The 13,588-nt window shown below is 39.0% G+C and overlaps 2 long non-coding RNA genes across 3 annotated transcripts in view; one reads left to right on the forward strand and one right to left on the reverse strand.

Annotated features, from left to right (window-relative positions):
- LOC112997342 (uncharacterized) overlaps positions 1-13,588 on the forward strand; it is a 240,492-nt gene that overhangs the window by 177,019 nt on the left and 49,885 nt on the right. The window lies entirely within an intron of this gene.
- The window catches only part of LOC112997339 (uncharacterized), a 325,493-nt gene that overhangs the window by 97,918 nt on the left and 213,987 nt on the right, over positions 1-13,588 (reverse strand). For both annotated transcript variants that reach the window (XR_010388544.1, XR_010388543.1), the window contains 4 exons: positions 8,271-12,810; positions 6,260-7,768; positions 4,352-4,496; positions 3,193-3,351 (listed from right to left, as the gene is read on the reverse strand). This is a non-coding gene — a long non-coding RNA (uncharacterized LOC112997339). The remainder of the gene's footprint in view (positions 1-3,192; positions 3,352-4,351; positions 4,497-6,259; positions 7,769-8,270; positions 12,811-13,588) is intronic.

Raw genomic sequence — 13,588 nt, forward strand, 5'->3', positions numbered from 1 at the left:
CTTTTCCTATCCTTTCCCTCACTACAGATCCTAGAATCCTTCTTTACTGCTTCCAGCTACAGTGAAACTCCTTGAGTCTTTCACTCAGGACAGTTCCCAAAACACAGGCCATGGGAGGAAAAGAAGTAGAAAGAAGAGGAAGACAAACAAACAGAAGAATGGATGTATAACAAAGGTACAGCTCCATGAGAAAGGCAGGCAAGCCAAAGCTCAGCCAAGAAAGAGTATGGGGCTTCTTGGACAAGGTCAATGAGTTGTTGCTTGTCGTAAAAGTGTCAATATTTGGTTCGAATTATTATCCAAAAGAAGCATCTGACAATGCTGGGATGTTCTGCAGTTGCTATACCCAGCAGTAGAGGACATCAGAATTGTGGAACTTAAGTGATGGACATGGAAGAAGGGGAGTGATAAATTGGAGCTGAAAGTACTCAGCTTGGCAGGAGATACTCATCTGAATCATTAAGATTCCCCCAGAACAAACAGCAAGGCCATCCATGCACTCTCCTGAACCTAGGGCTCAGCCTTAGCCTGACCCTTGCTCTCCAGGAAGGTCTCTGCAACACACTTTATCCTAGCATTAGCAATGTGTTTTTGTGAGCACATGATAAACTTTCACTCAGTCGCCTTTGCCATGTTTCCTTTCTCAATGCCATGCTCAGCTTTTGCATGCTAGGACACAGTGTGTTGCAGCAAGGCCTTCCTAGTGGTGCAACAGTGTGAGCGTACATAAATGTCTCCCTCACTGCATGAAGACTTCAGGATACGCTTTGCAGCTACTAGCCTTTTAGGCGCTCTGAGGGTACAGCGACAGAAGTCACAGACTGCCTATGGCACAAATGCACTATTTGTGGAAAAAAGAAATCCATCAGATAATTGGCTTGCAGACTGCTTGCCAGCTTGCCAGCTGATAACATAGACATATGACCCCATTTTAAGGCTCCTGAAAACTGAATTATACTTTTGCATTCCTTTCTTTTACTTTAGGTTAGTTGATTTGTTTAATACCAAAGTATGTTTTTAACAGTCTCTGTATTTTTGGTGCTAGCTGGGTTTGAAATGATTCTTGAAAGCATGTAACAGAACTGGCACAGACAGTAGTTGTTTGAGGATATAAGTACTTTTGGAATCAAGGCTTTGGCATCTCTTTCATCAGAAAACCTATTCTAAGGAATGCTGCTCTTATCTAGCAGATGTTACACAAAAGAATTTGCTTTGTCCTTTGCAAAATATGGCTTAGAGCCCATATCCACTCCATGGTGGAGATAAGAGTGTTGTTTTTAAGTTAATGAGTTGAAGTCTCTTTCCCCATAGAAAAGCTCTTTAGGAATCTTTGACTATGAAGAAATAAGCATTTCCCGATGAGGATTTGGAATGTCATTTGTAAACAGTTCCCATTTGTATGCAATTTTTACTACATGAATTACTGTTTCCTTAGCTGAGAGAGCAAAGCTGGACATATAAAAGTATAATTAAAACAATAGCTGGGTAAAAAGTTTGCAAGAAATAGCTCGTTTAATGGATTTAATCCCTTTCGCTGCTCAGAAATTATCTACAATCAGTCTTTTGTTATGAATTCCTTCAGTACTCCTCTTTGTTAGTCAGAAGTTTTGTGCAAACAAATTTCTCCCTATTCATTGCACACCAAACGCTGACTGTAAGTGTTCTCTTTAGTATTTTAATATGTTCACCACTTGATAGGTTCAAGCTGTGCAATTGGGTGTCTAAGTCACATGGTATTGTTTATGTTCTCAGAATCTTTTTGCCCCTAATGATTTTCATATGGTCAAGACAAATTTTGTTTTATGATTAAATGAATCTTGGCTCAGAGGAGCCAAAATTAATTTTTTAGGAGCTTTTTGTACAAACAAAACTCCACTGACACAAACACATTAAAAAGGGTTTGTGAGCACAGTCAGAGTAAAAATCTATTTAGAAGATGCCAAAGTGCTAGCATATTTTTCTGTCCTAACAGACTCAATAGCCATTTCTTCTCATCAGTTCCTACATACCATAGAGTGATTGTAAACTTCCTTGACTCAGTATGAGTCTATATGCAACACTTGTGCTTTACGTAATTTAAACCTTCATGTAAAGCAATTTTATAGAAAACATGCAGAAGAATATACAATTTCACACCACTGTTTGTGCATAAATATTTCCAGGGCCAGCTGTCTGTATGCCAACTGTATACAATAAATAATTTGTTATTTCCACTCTCCTAGGGAAGTTTTCTTTAAAACAAACCTTCACAATATGTGTTGTTTGCTACCATTTCAAGGCCTGCTACACCAATGGAAAAGAATGTGCTAAATGTAGCATTATCATGCAGGTCAGGCAGGGCAGCCCGGTACACATTTTCCCACAATCTCTGCTCATTAACATCTAGTTCCCCCATTGTGCAGATTTTTGGCTCTGTTCCATCAGAGCAGAGAAGAAAAATGTTTACAATATGCAAACTTGGAGGGACAAAAAAAAAGGGCTTTGAAATGTCAGTCCTTTGGGATGAAAAGTTTCAAAGGGGAAGGTAAGTCAAAGGTTACTAATGGGATGTCTGCAACACCTGCTTTTAGTGGAGGTTTCATAAACAAGCTTTACTTCTCAAGAACAGCTTGGCCTAGACAAAAATACCAGCTAAAATATCTGTGGCTAACTTGAGCAGCCTGGTACCTACAAACAGAAAGGTGAGGTTTGTTGTATCCTAGCATGGCCTCTCACCTTGCTTTTATTGATAAAATGAGATTGCCTCAGTGGCCAACATTGCTTTTCACATACTAAGGCCAAAGGCAACATGGTGTGCTCAGACTCTGCAGGCGGCAGGAGGAGGAGCAGGAAGGTGATGTTCAGGATCACTGTTGCAGAGAGTCCTGCTGTCTGAGAGAGGAACTAAATTGTCATAAAAGGGAATGAGTTTTGCAAACTTTAAAAGTTTCCTAACTCAGCTAAATGGCCCTCGTAAGGCACTTTCAGTTATCGTGAGCAAGTTTCATAACTGTCATAACAACTCAGAGACCTTCATTACTGTTTTTCCCCTGAAACTAATGAACTAATGCATATTTCTAAAATGTTAACATTTTGGAGCATGAAAGAGAAGTAAAATTCTGCTAAACATTTATAGGGCTGTTACAGAACTTTAACACTTAGCCATTAAGAATATCTTATGCAGAGAACATCCATGAAATTAAAAAGCAATACCTTCATTTTGCAGACGGTCACTGAGGAACAGGGCTGTGTAAAATACTTGCCCTAGGGCAGAAAGATCCTGAGGCAGAAACAGAATCCAAGTCCCCAGAGACAGCTTCAGCACTCCCTAAAACACTATCCTTCTTACTCAGGGAAAAAGCACAGCAGCTTCTAAAAAAGTGCAGAAGATTTCCATTTTAATACAGAAGCAAGCAGAAAGCAGCATGACAGATAATGCCACGCACTGGTGCCTGGGTCTGATTATATGCAAAAAATGTAACGCATGAAATTTTCTCATTTTTATATCATGGCTAATTACATGTACATGAAGGTGGTATGAAAACGGTAAAGAGGAGGAAATTTTCCCCACAGGAAAATATTATCAAATGTCACCTGCTTTCCTTTTCTTATCATTTATAATTTCTGATCCATAGCAACTAACAGAACTATTTCAGCATGAAGTGTGTTATTAAGCACTACCAAATCAAGACCTTTCTAACACCATGCATTTACCACCAAAATTTAAAAGAAAAAGCTCCAAGGTGATGAATAAGACCATGGACATTAAAGTGGATATAGGCATGGACAGAATCCCAAGAAAATTTAGGAAAATACTTTCTGGGCTTTATGTATAAAAGTTATTTGTGAGTTTGCCAAGTGTCTTAAAAGGAGCTCAAATTGTCGAGTATGGGTGTTCACCACAGACAGAAAATCAGATCTGTTGAGATCCTTCAGCTGAATTACTGGGTCATTTTTCAAACTGATAATCCCTGTTTCTACTCCTCCAGAGAATTGTCAGCACTATTAACCACCTTACCTATCACAGCTGGGCACCAGGGGACATATCTGCTGGTGGAAGAAGTACATCTAGCAAGAAGCTTTTTAGAGCACCTAATGTATGCCTACAATGTTTGTCTATCCAGACAAAAATCACTTCCTGTTCAAAAACTTTCTGTAAGTTATAACTAAGCTGAAAAGAGGTAGTGTACACCAGTCTGGATACATCTTCATGATGATTCAGTCATAGCATTCCTGAAACTGGATCATATCTGTCCAAATCAGAGCATAGGCAGAAGGCAGCGCAGGCTTACTTTTGCCTAGAGCTGTCTACGCAGATGTACTTTGCATCACAGTGTTTTTACTCCAAAACCATTTTTTAACTGCAACTTACCCTTGTAAATAAAAACGTTCTATTTGATCTCAGTTCGCACATGTAGATACTAAATCTTGACAAATCTCATTTTCCAGTTACACAGCCCCTTCTATATGTATGCATACTTCGGCCCCCTTCCAGCATGTGGCAGGTTGAAGAAAACCTTTAAGACAAACAGCCATGAATAATTTAACATATTTTAAAACAGAGAAAACGGATGCTTTAATGTGGTTTAGAGATGGCAGAAACCATTTGCTTTACATGAAAACGTGAATCTGGACAGTGGTGTAAACACAGAGAATGCACTCTGTATGCCTTACAAATGCGGTCCAAATTTATTTATAAAACACCAGAATCTGGGAAATGTCTTCAACAAACTACTTGCATTTTTCATGTTTGCAAATATGCAACTCTAAAAGTCCATCTAGAGAGCTACAGCAAGGTTTAGATAAGTTTGTAAGGATGACCCTGCTTCTTATTTCACACAAGTTTTCCCTCCCAGAAGTTCACTGAGCTTTCGCTGAGTTCAGTGAAGCTGTTCCTTTTTACACTGGGATAAGATCAGAATAGGGTCTTTTGTAAATATACGGTATGTCAAGAAACACGTTTAAGTCAAATGTAAGCCTTTAAAGTAAGGGTTCTGCTTTTGGTTTACATAATGATATGTTGTATAGAATAACTTTCCTATTTTATATTCCTTCCTTTCTTCTCACACCACCCGTGACTCTTCTCATTATATATTATGCTGAATCTTTTCTTCTTGCCATTCCCATTACAAACTACATTTCTTTTATACTCTTTAAACAGCATATTGATGTGTTTAAACTTCCTGCTTTTTGACTGGAAAATCATTCAGAATTTCCGGTGGGACTTTTGGTTGGGCAGATGTCTGTATGTAGACTGAAAAGTTCACATTAACTCCTGTAAAGTGATGAGAGGAGGCACTGAAGAACCAGTGTTGGCTGCCATCAGTGTCTGTTTAGCAGGACTCTCGACTGAAGACAATGCTATGTTCTGCCCCGAGTCACTCCAGGAAGTCCTGCAAAATTGTGGGGGTCCTAAATGAAAACATGACAACATTCCCAAACAACATTACCCAGTGCATATAATAAACAGATCAATTATAAAATAACTTTTGAACTCTAGTTTAACTGCACAAAACTGGAAGTGTAAACAACTGGAGGATCAGTGTGATGCTGTGGTATCATTCAGACCTTCCTTAAAAATCTTTAGAATAAGTGGTAAATAAGCTTTATCTTGGTGTGCACAACAGAAATGCTGACATATCTGTTGTTTTGTGAATGACTGCTCAGGACCAAAAACTACTTCTTGAAAAATCATGAGAGCATTGTTCATTTTCTTAGTGGATTCAGCAGCAGAGCAATATTCATCTGTGTCAATGATTTCAACAACTAGTATCTCTTTTTAGAAATGGGTTCTTATGTCAAATCACTGTGTAAGGCTAGGGCTCTGGAAATGGGCTTAGCAGAGAAACATGAATATGTGGTACTGGAAGCCCACCTCCCTTAGGGCAAAAATCTCAGCTAAAGCACCTTGGCAGCATATTAATAGCTATAAAAGACTCTTTCTTTGCTGACCACAAATATGCTGTGGTCAACAAGAGGTCTACTCAGTGTTTTGTTAAAAACAGTGATGATTTATTTTGCTTCAGCCATGTGTGAAACTAGTCACCACATTATGAATAATAATATCCTCTTAGTCTCAATGGAGGTCTTTTTATACAGAAAGATCCACAAAGCATTTAACTAAATACTCAGTATAGCAATCTACTTGCTGACCACTAAAATATAGCCATATCTGGGATGGAACACTGCAGCTCTTTAACAATGCACAGCAGTGTAGGAGAGAAAGAGGAGGAAAAATCCATTAGAAACCAAAGCAAGAACTGAAGTAAAATATAACTACCTTAATTAGGCATGAGCGTAGAGACTGTAGCTAAAATTGTAACTTTGAAGAGTGCCCGGGAATCTTTATGCCTCTGGGAAACCCGGAGTTCACGCAGCTTTTCTCAGGATGACAAACTCCAGCAGCACAGTGCCCCCTACTGTGAAATGAAATCCGCAGAGGCTCGGAGGGGAGAAAATTGTGTATTAAATCACTCAGCCGACTGTTTTCTGCAGCACCGTCTGGAGGCTAGAAAATCTGATGAGGTCAGAATGCAGGTGGCAAAGCATCACCCTGGCACATGCTCCCAGGCCGGACCTCTCGTCCCCACTCAGATTCGTTGAGGATCTGCTAAGGCAGCTCCTCGTAACTGTTTCCAAAATGGCAAACAGAATCAGTAGGACAAAACCTGGGATGCCTATAAACATGCCTTTCAGCTGTACCGTTCTAGAGGTTCTAACATTTATCTTAGTGTCATGGAGTAAACTGCAAGTGATTCCCTTGTGCTTGTTGAGTTTGGATTTTCAACCTGCCTGTAACCCAAAAGAGATCTAAGAATGAGCAAACGCTTTGCAACTTTTGCAGTTTGTAATCCATCTCAATAATAGTTTGCAGTACAGGCAAAATAACAGAACAATATTATTTGTTACACCTTTGAGTGGCAAACAATCCCCAAATCAGCTAGACCCTACTAGGTGGAAAAAAGCACCGCTTTAAGATAGAAAAGTCAACACCCAGCATGTGTCCCTGATGCTGCAAAACATTCAAGTTAAAATTATAGAAGTTTACTTGTGTTTCTGATATTTAAGATAGCTTCCAAACTCCATATCGTACTAGGGCATGTTCTCATGCTCTCCTGATGCTTGCTAAATATGTTCTATGCAGTCAAAACACTGTAAGTTAAAAAAAAAAAAAAAGAGTAGAAACTTATAGAGTTTCCTATAGGGTACTTCTAGGGACCCAGGAAGGTTTAAGCGCAGGAAACATCTCAGGTGGCTGAAAGAAAGAAAAGTTAGTTCAGTAGCGAAGAGCAGATCCTGTGACAAATCACACCTCTATTTGGGAGGCTCATTTGAGCCTTACAGTGGTTTCTTTTTCCCTCTCTCCTGCAGTAAACCCTGCCAGCAGCTTTTATTCCACCCCCAAACACACACATGCACACACGTGCGTGCACGCGCACACACACACACACACACACACACACACACACACTCTCACTCTCAAAAGCTGGTAGTCCCTCGGAGGTTTGCAGCTGGTGTAATGCTTTTCCGTACCACCTTCTAGCAATCTTCAGGAAACAAAGCTTCTTCAGGGAGCTTGTTTCATAAACAAACTGCCTTTAGCTCCAGCACAAGGCATATTTCTTTAACCCCTCTATTTTCCAACATAAATATAAAACAAGTATGTCAACACCCACATTCATTCCAAACCAGATACCCAACTGCACATGGGCAGGCCAAAGCTGTGGTGAGCGTCCAAAGCCCTGCAGAAGGTGCTGGGGCAGTGCAGCGGCGAGTACGGAGGAACAACCTGCACAGGAGAAGAGTGTGCTTAGCAGATCGCTAGGCAGAGAGGAAGCACCCAGATGCGCTGTGTGTTTCCAAAACCGCTGCCTACCAGATGGGGTGCAAATCGCCTGCACATAGCTCTGCCCGGTCCTTTGGCAATTTTAAATAATGACAGGCTGAACAAGCCATTGGTTGGCTTTAGGTTGGCAGAATGTGTGTGGCAGCACATTAGGTGCTGCTAATTAAAGGGGATACATAAGCTGTAGTTCAGTGCTAAAATATAGCTGTGTGGGCTTCCTGGGGTGTACACCATAGGTTTTTTAACAAATATCATCACTTGTCATTTGTATGTCAAGCAGAATTCAAGTTAAAGAAAAATAAAAGGAAACAAAGTGAAAAAAACAAAGTTCTGGAAAGGAATAATTTGGCAGTATGGTTGTTTCCTAGTTGTGAAGTTTTCTTATGAAAGTCTGAAGAGGACTACAAGATTTAAATGCCCTGTAAACTTTAAGGAGTGGTCTTACCGATCTAACCGTATCCGGTGGTAGTGATCTTGCTGGAGGGGGGCGTCCAACAATGGAGGTGCTAAACAGTTCCAGTTTTGAAGTCACTTGCTGCCCTCTGTCTCTACACACACACACTTCTCTGTTGCATGGCTGACCTCTGAAATTCAGGCTCCTCAGTGATGTGCAAAATTTGAGTTCGAAATGTCTCAGATCACTCCTTTTTTCTCATTTTTTAACTTTTAAAAGTCTTTGTGGTCTGGCAGGGAAATATAGAGGTGGGGTAATGTGGAGAAAAGGAGATGTGCATATTTGCTGTATGTAAATAATCCAAAAAGGTCAGATTTCAGCTTGATTTACCTTAAAAGGAACAAAGTTGTGCACTTCCTGCTTTTTGAAAAATCAGGCCTCATTTAAAATGCATATACACATCACTTACAAAAGTCTAGCTCATACATGAGTTACATATGTAAAGTCACTATCACAGAAATGACATTCCTTCTTTATTATACTTGAAAAAAATCAGAGATAAACTCTTCTTATGTAACTATCTCCTGGCTTACTGGTTTGATTTGATTTTGTACTACTAAGGAAAAAGAGAAGAAGGCTGAAATGTGGATGATTTATAGTTTAGAAAGGCTTTGAAATAAACCAAACATTTGCTGCATTCAATAATGTTCTTTCATTGCTGTTAGCATAGCCCAATAAACACAATAGCAGTGAAGCTCTTGGATAAGTTTAAAGCCTTTTTTAACACAGAAAAGAAAAAGAACTTGTTTACGCTTTAACAGCTGCTTAAAGATAACAAATGAAGCTTAAAAAGGCACATACTAACATCAACACAAGATGTTCCTCAGGCTTCAAAATAAAAAATCAGAGCTCTGTTAGGCTTAGACATTGATATTAGATGAAAAAGAAAAATAGAGTTTTCCTCCTGCATTTCTGGAGGCAGACATTGTTTGCTGAAGAATGTAAAATTCAATCCCCCAGGGAAGGCCAGAGGCTTTTTGGCAGACTCTCTGAAACTCAAGTTGACTCTTTTCTGTAACAACTAACATTAGAAAGGAAAAAAAAAAGGAAAAAGAAGGGGAGAGGGAGACATAATTACTTTCAATGTTTACATGGTTCTGGCTTCTTGAGTCTGAAAAAGTATCAGACTGCAATGACTGAACTTAATCTAATTTTATACAACTGACAGGTGGACTGTGACTACTTTTAATTATTCTAAGTGGGTATTTAGTTATTTATCTTAATTATTTTTAAAAGAACAATCACAAAGAATACTTAAATTTTGTAAGAAAAGAAGAAAATGTACTCTCTCGTATTTGTAGTTGTTCAAGTGCTGTGCCATCTAACAATATCAGCTTTGTGCCTAGAAAGACCAGTTAACTAGCCTAGCATCAGGGTGGGCATGTATTTTACTGCCAGCATCTCTCCAAACATCATTTAACAAATGTTCTCCATTCAAGCTGAACAGATGGAAAAAAAATACTCTGAGGAATTGTACTTCTATAGGCATAAATTATATGGATGCTTAGCAATAGGAGCGTTCAGGCTCAAGAGTATAGAGGCTGCTATAAACTGACTTGCTTATATCACGGGTGTTCGTTCAACCCAAGCTCTCCTCATCCTAAGGAACTACAGACTATCAGTATTACTCTCATAGTTCATGGACATACATAGTCTTGTTGGTAATTTTCTAAATATCTTCTAGCGAAGGAAATTCCATATCAGTGTCAAAGAAGATTAATAAATCAAAAAGACTGATCGCTCTCCCCTTCCCATAGTTCTCTTTCATATTCAAAGCTTTGAAGCTTTGCAATTGGCTGTCCCTATACTTCCAGTATACCTTTCTGTCTCACATATGTGTTTATTAAGACTGGGCCTTTAATGTTTCAACCAAAGCAGTGCCTCCCCTTTACAGTCAACCTTATCAGTAGCAAATGCATTCAAAAACCCTATCCTTGCAACTCAGCTTCTTTTAGCACCATCCATGGATCTTGCCTAGAATCTTTTATGCCTGATATCTATATATGCATAATTACCTATTTGGATGCAATACTGTGACTTGTTCAGGTACAGTTTTACCAGAGGAATGAAATGTTCTGCAATTCCCTCTTCCTCCATTAGCATCATCTGAACTGCCTTTTATATTCTTTCTTGATGGTTCTGAAACGATCCTTTTAATTACACAAACTGAAGGAAATTGTAAAAAAGATACTGCGTATGTGAGAGCAACTCTAATAGTAAAGATGCTGTGGGTATGGAGGTTGAGGTTATCAAGGAAATGATAAATGGATATAGATAACCAATTCAGATCCAATCCAGTGAATGGGGATAGTTACCATCTGACCTGATATAATGGCATTAGTGAAATGACTTGTTCGCTTGAGATCATTTCCTGGTAAACAAGATGGTCTTATCATAAATTATTAGATTTGATTACATATATCTATACAATGGCCTAAGAAAGGAGTGCTCAAAAACATCAATTCAGAGAAATCTGTATACATAGTTTAGAATATTGATATCTGGTCTTATTTTGTTTCCTCAGACTATGATCAACCAATTCTTTTGACTGGCAGTGGCGACAAAAGCAAAGTTTATGGGAATACACATTTCAAGCAACACAAGGTTTCCATCCAGTAATACTGTCTAGCTAGATCACTAGCTAGATTATGCAGCAAGAACACCTAACAATAGATAATTAAAGCAAAGAATTCACCTGCTCTCTAGATGCTGAAATGGTATCTGAAGTGCTGCTCACTGAATAATGTCACACTAAAAATTTAAAAAATTAAAACAAATCTATGAGTAATCTTTGCACACAGAAAAAGGAGCTCCACTGGTCAAATAATTTGCAACAACTAGTTTGCTGAAGGGCAGAGGAGAGAAACACGAAATACAGCTGCATCAAAAACTAGACCCTTTTTTTAAGACAGTGTAATTACTCTTCCAGAATGACCAGTTTCTGAGACATTTTCCAAAACAAACAAACAAAAAAACCCCAGAAAAATGGTTGGTTGATTTGCATTTCTTAGCCTACTCTGAACCATCCGATGCCCAGAGAAGATTATACAGGGCATTATGAAGTTTCTTCCATCTTTAATAATAACATGCAAAAAAAGAAACAAATATATTCTATGAAAAGCCTTATCGATCTTTCTTTTGGACTGAAAATTTGAATTCTGTTGTAGAGTTCCTAATTGTCAGGTTAGTAGCATTTTTAGCAACCACAACACTGCCAGGTGGAAGGCAACTCAGCAAGAGCATAGTAGAAATCTGTGAGAAGGAAAAAAGTTTTTGTAGATTCTGAGATTACATGCCTATCAGTTATTCTAAGTACACAGAAAAGGTTACTACACCAGGGATTCATATATTTATCAGTTAATCTGTCCCAAAGCCATGCAAGGTAATTAATGAAAGAGATAGGCAGGCATGACTTCAGGCAGTAATTCAATATTACTCCAAATCTCTGCATGAGCAAACCTATGAATGAAAGAGGAAATGCATACTGTACAAGGACACTTGTGTTCTGAAACGTGATCCCCCATGGAGTTTTCAGATGAAGCACTTTTCCAGTGATTAACTCAGTACATTTGAATTTCATTATTTAATGTTGTAGGTGACTGCTTATTTGTACTGCACAGAGGGAAAAACAAGTTTTCCATGAATAAAATTAGAGTAAAAGTCAGATAATGGCTAAGCCATCTGAGGTCATTCATAGCCCCACTTCTCCTTGCTGGTCCAGTAGAAAGTTCAGTACGTGTTCTTATGGTTTTTTTTATAATTATGATGAACTTTCCTAGTATTCTAGCAGAAATAGATCCATGCTAGACAGATAGAACTTATTTCCCATACTGATATGTCCCTTCCTACAGGGTTCATCAAAGTTTAGAGGAGGGAGGCATTTTGGCTTACCAGAATTTGTTCGGGTGCACTGGAAATGCCCTCCTTACACCAGCTTTTACAGTGGTATAGCACACCCCTTCTTGCAGGGCCCATGCTTGCCTGACTGGGACTTGCAGAGGGAGGAGTGATAGGGCTTTTCTCCAATCCACTTCTTAAAATACTTCTCAAGCTATAAAATTCCTTGACATGAAATCGCATGTGCTTACTCACCAGGCAAATGTATGTGTCAAACGCTCTGGCGTATCTGACAAGTGCAGATGCTCCCACGATGAGGGAGGAACAGGGTACAAGGCTGCTACCCATGGAGCGTGTGCTAGGATAAGAGTAACTTAAAAGGTGGTCATGCCTGGGCTGCACACAACTGCAGACCATCTCATGCTCCAGAACCCTGCATGCTCAGTGCAGTCGGTTGATGGAGCTCTCAGCAGTTTTATAAAAGGCAAGAGCCCTCAAAGCCATATTGCAGGTGGCTCAGGGGAATGTGCTTCATGCATGTTTCTCCAGCGCCTATCTATTACAAAGCAAGAATCAGCTAAGCTAGCCCTGTAGCGTACGTCAAATTAAAAGGTCTCTCCAGAAAGATCCATGCTGGATAGTGACCGCTGATGTCTACATTCTTTGCCAAGAAGTGGTTCCTTCTGCCATACTTCTGGGGACAGAAAATATCAAAGACCAGATAATAAGGTTAGACATTCAATAAATTCAGATAAGGCTGAGATAAATATCCAAAGTAAAACCAAATTTCAAAACTTTGAAATTGTCCTGCTACTGCAGTGCAAGTCTTTCTGCTAAATTCACAGGGCCTTGGATTTTGTCTGATATACTATATCAGAATGTAGTATTTTACCCTTTATCAAAATGTGGTATTTTAAGCCTGTTTATGTTCTTTTAGTCCAGCAGTATTTTCGTGGGCTGCCTTTTTCTTTCAGAGATCAAAGACAAAATTCAGACTGCACTGACAAACTAAATTCTCGGTTACATATGGATATGAAATGGTGTTTCTGTACCATGAAACTTTTTCAGCCTTCAAGCAAAATCTTTTCCTGTTCCCTGTCGGGATGAAAACCAAGTTCTTTTGAAGTTTATGTAAAAAACAAAAACTCAGGGGAGACCCATGCAGTCCCAGTTAAAGGCCTGGTGGTCAGAGCTCTTGTCTGTCTGATTCAGACTAAGGGCTTAAACTAAACTTCTGTCAGGCCAGGGAAGATTTTTGAATACAGGGCTACCGAAATCTCTGTCAGTCTTTGCCAGAAATAGATATTTTTGGCAGAAAATCTGTCCTAGAGAAGAAAACTCTTCTTAGCAGAAGTCTATTCAAAATCAGCAAATTTGAGTAAAAAATTGTAATGAAAAAAAGAAATTCTATCAAACTATTGCAGTTTATATCCAGCAAATCACATATTAACCACAGATGATAAGACATTTAA

The sequence above is a fragment of the Dromaius novaehollandiae genome, chromosome 3, assembly GCF_036370855.1.
Source record: "Dromaius novaehollandiae isolate bDroNov1 chromosome 3, bDroNov1.hap1, whole genome shotgun sequence".
NCBI lineage: Eukaryota > Metazoa > Chordata > Aves > Casuariiformes > Dromaiidae > Dromaius > Dromaius novaehollandiae.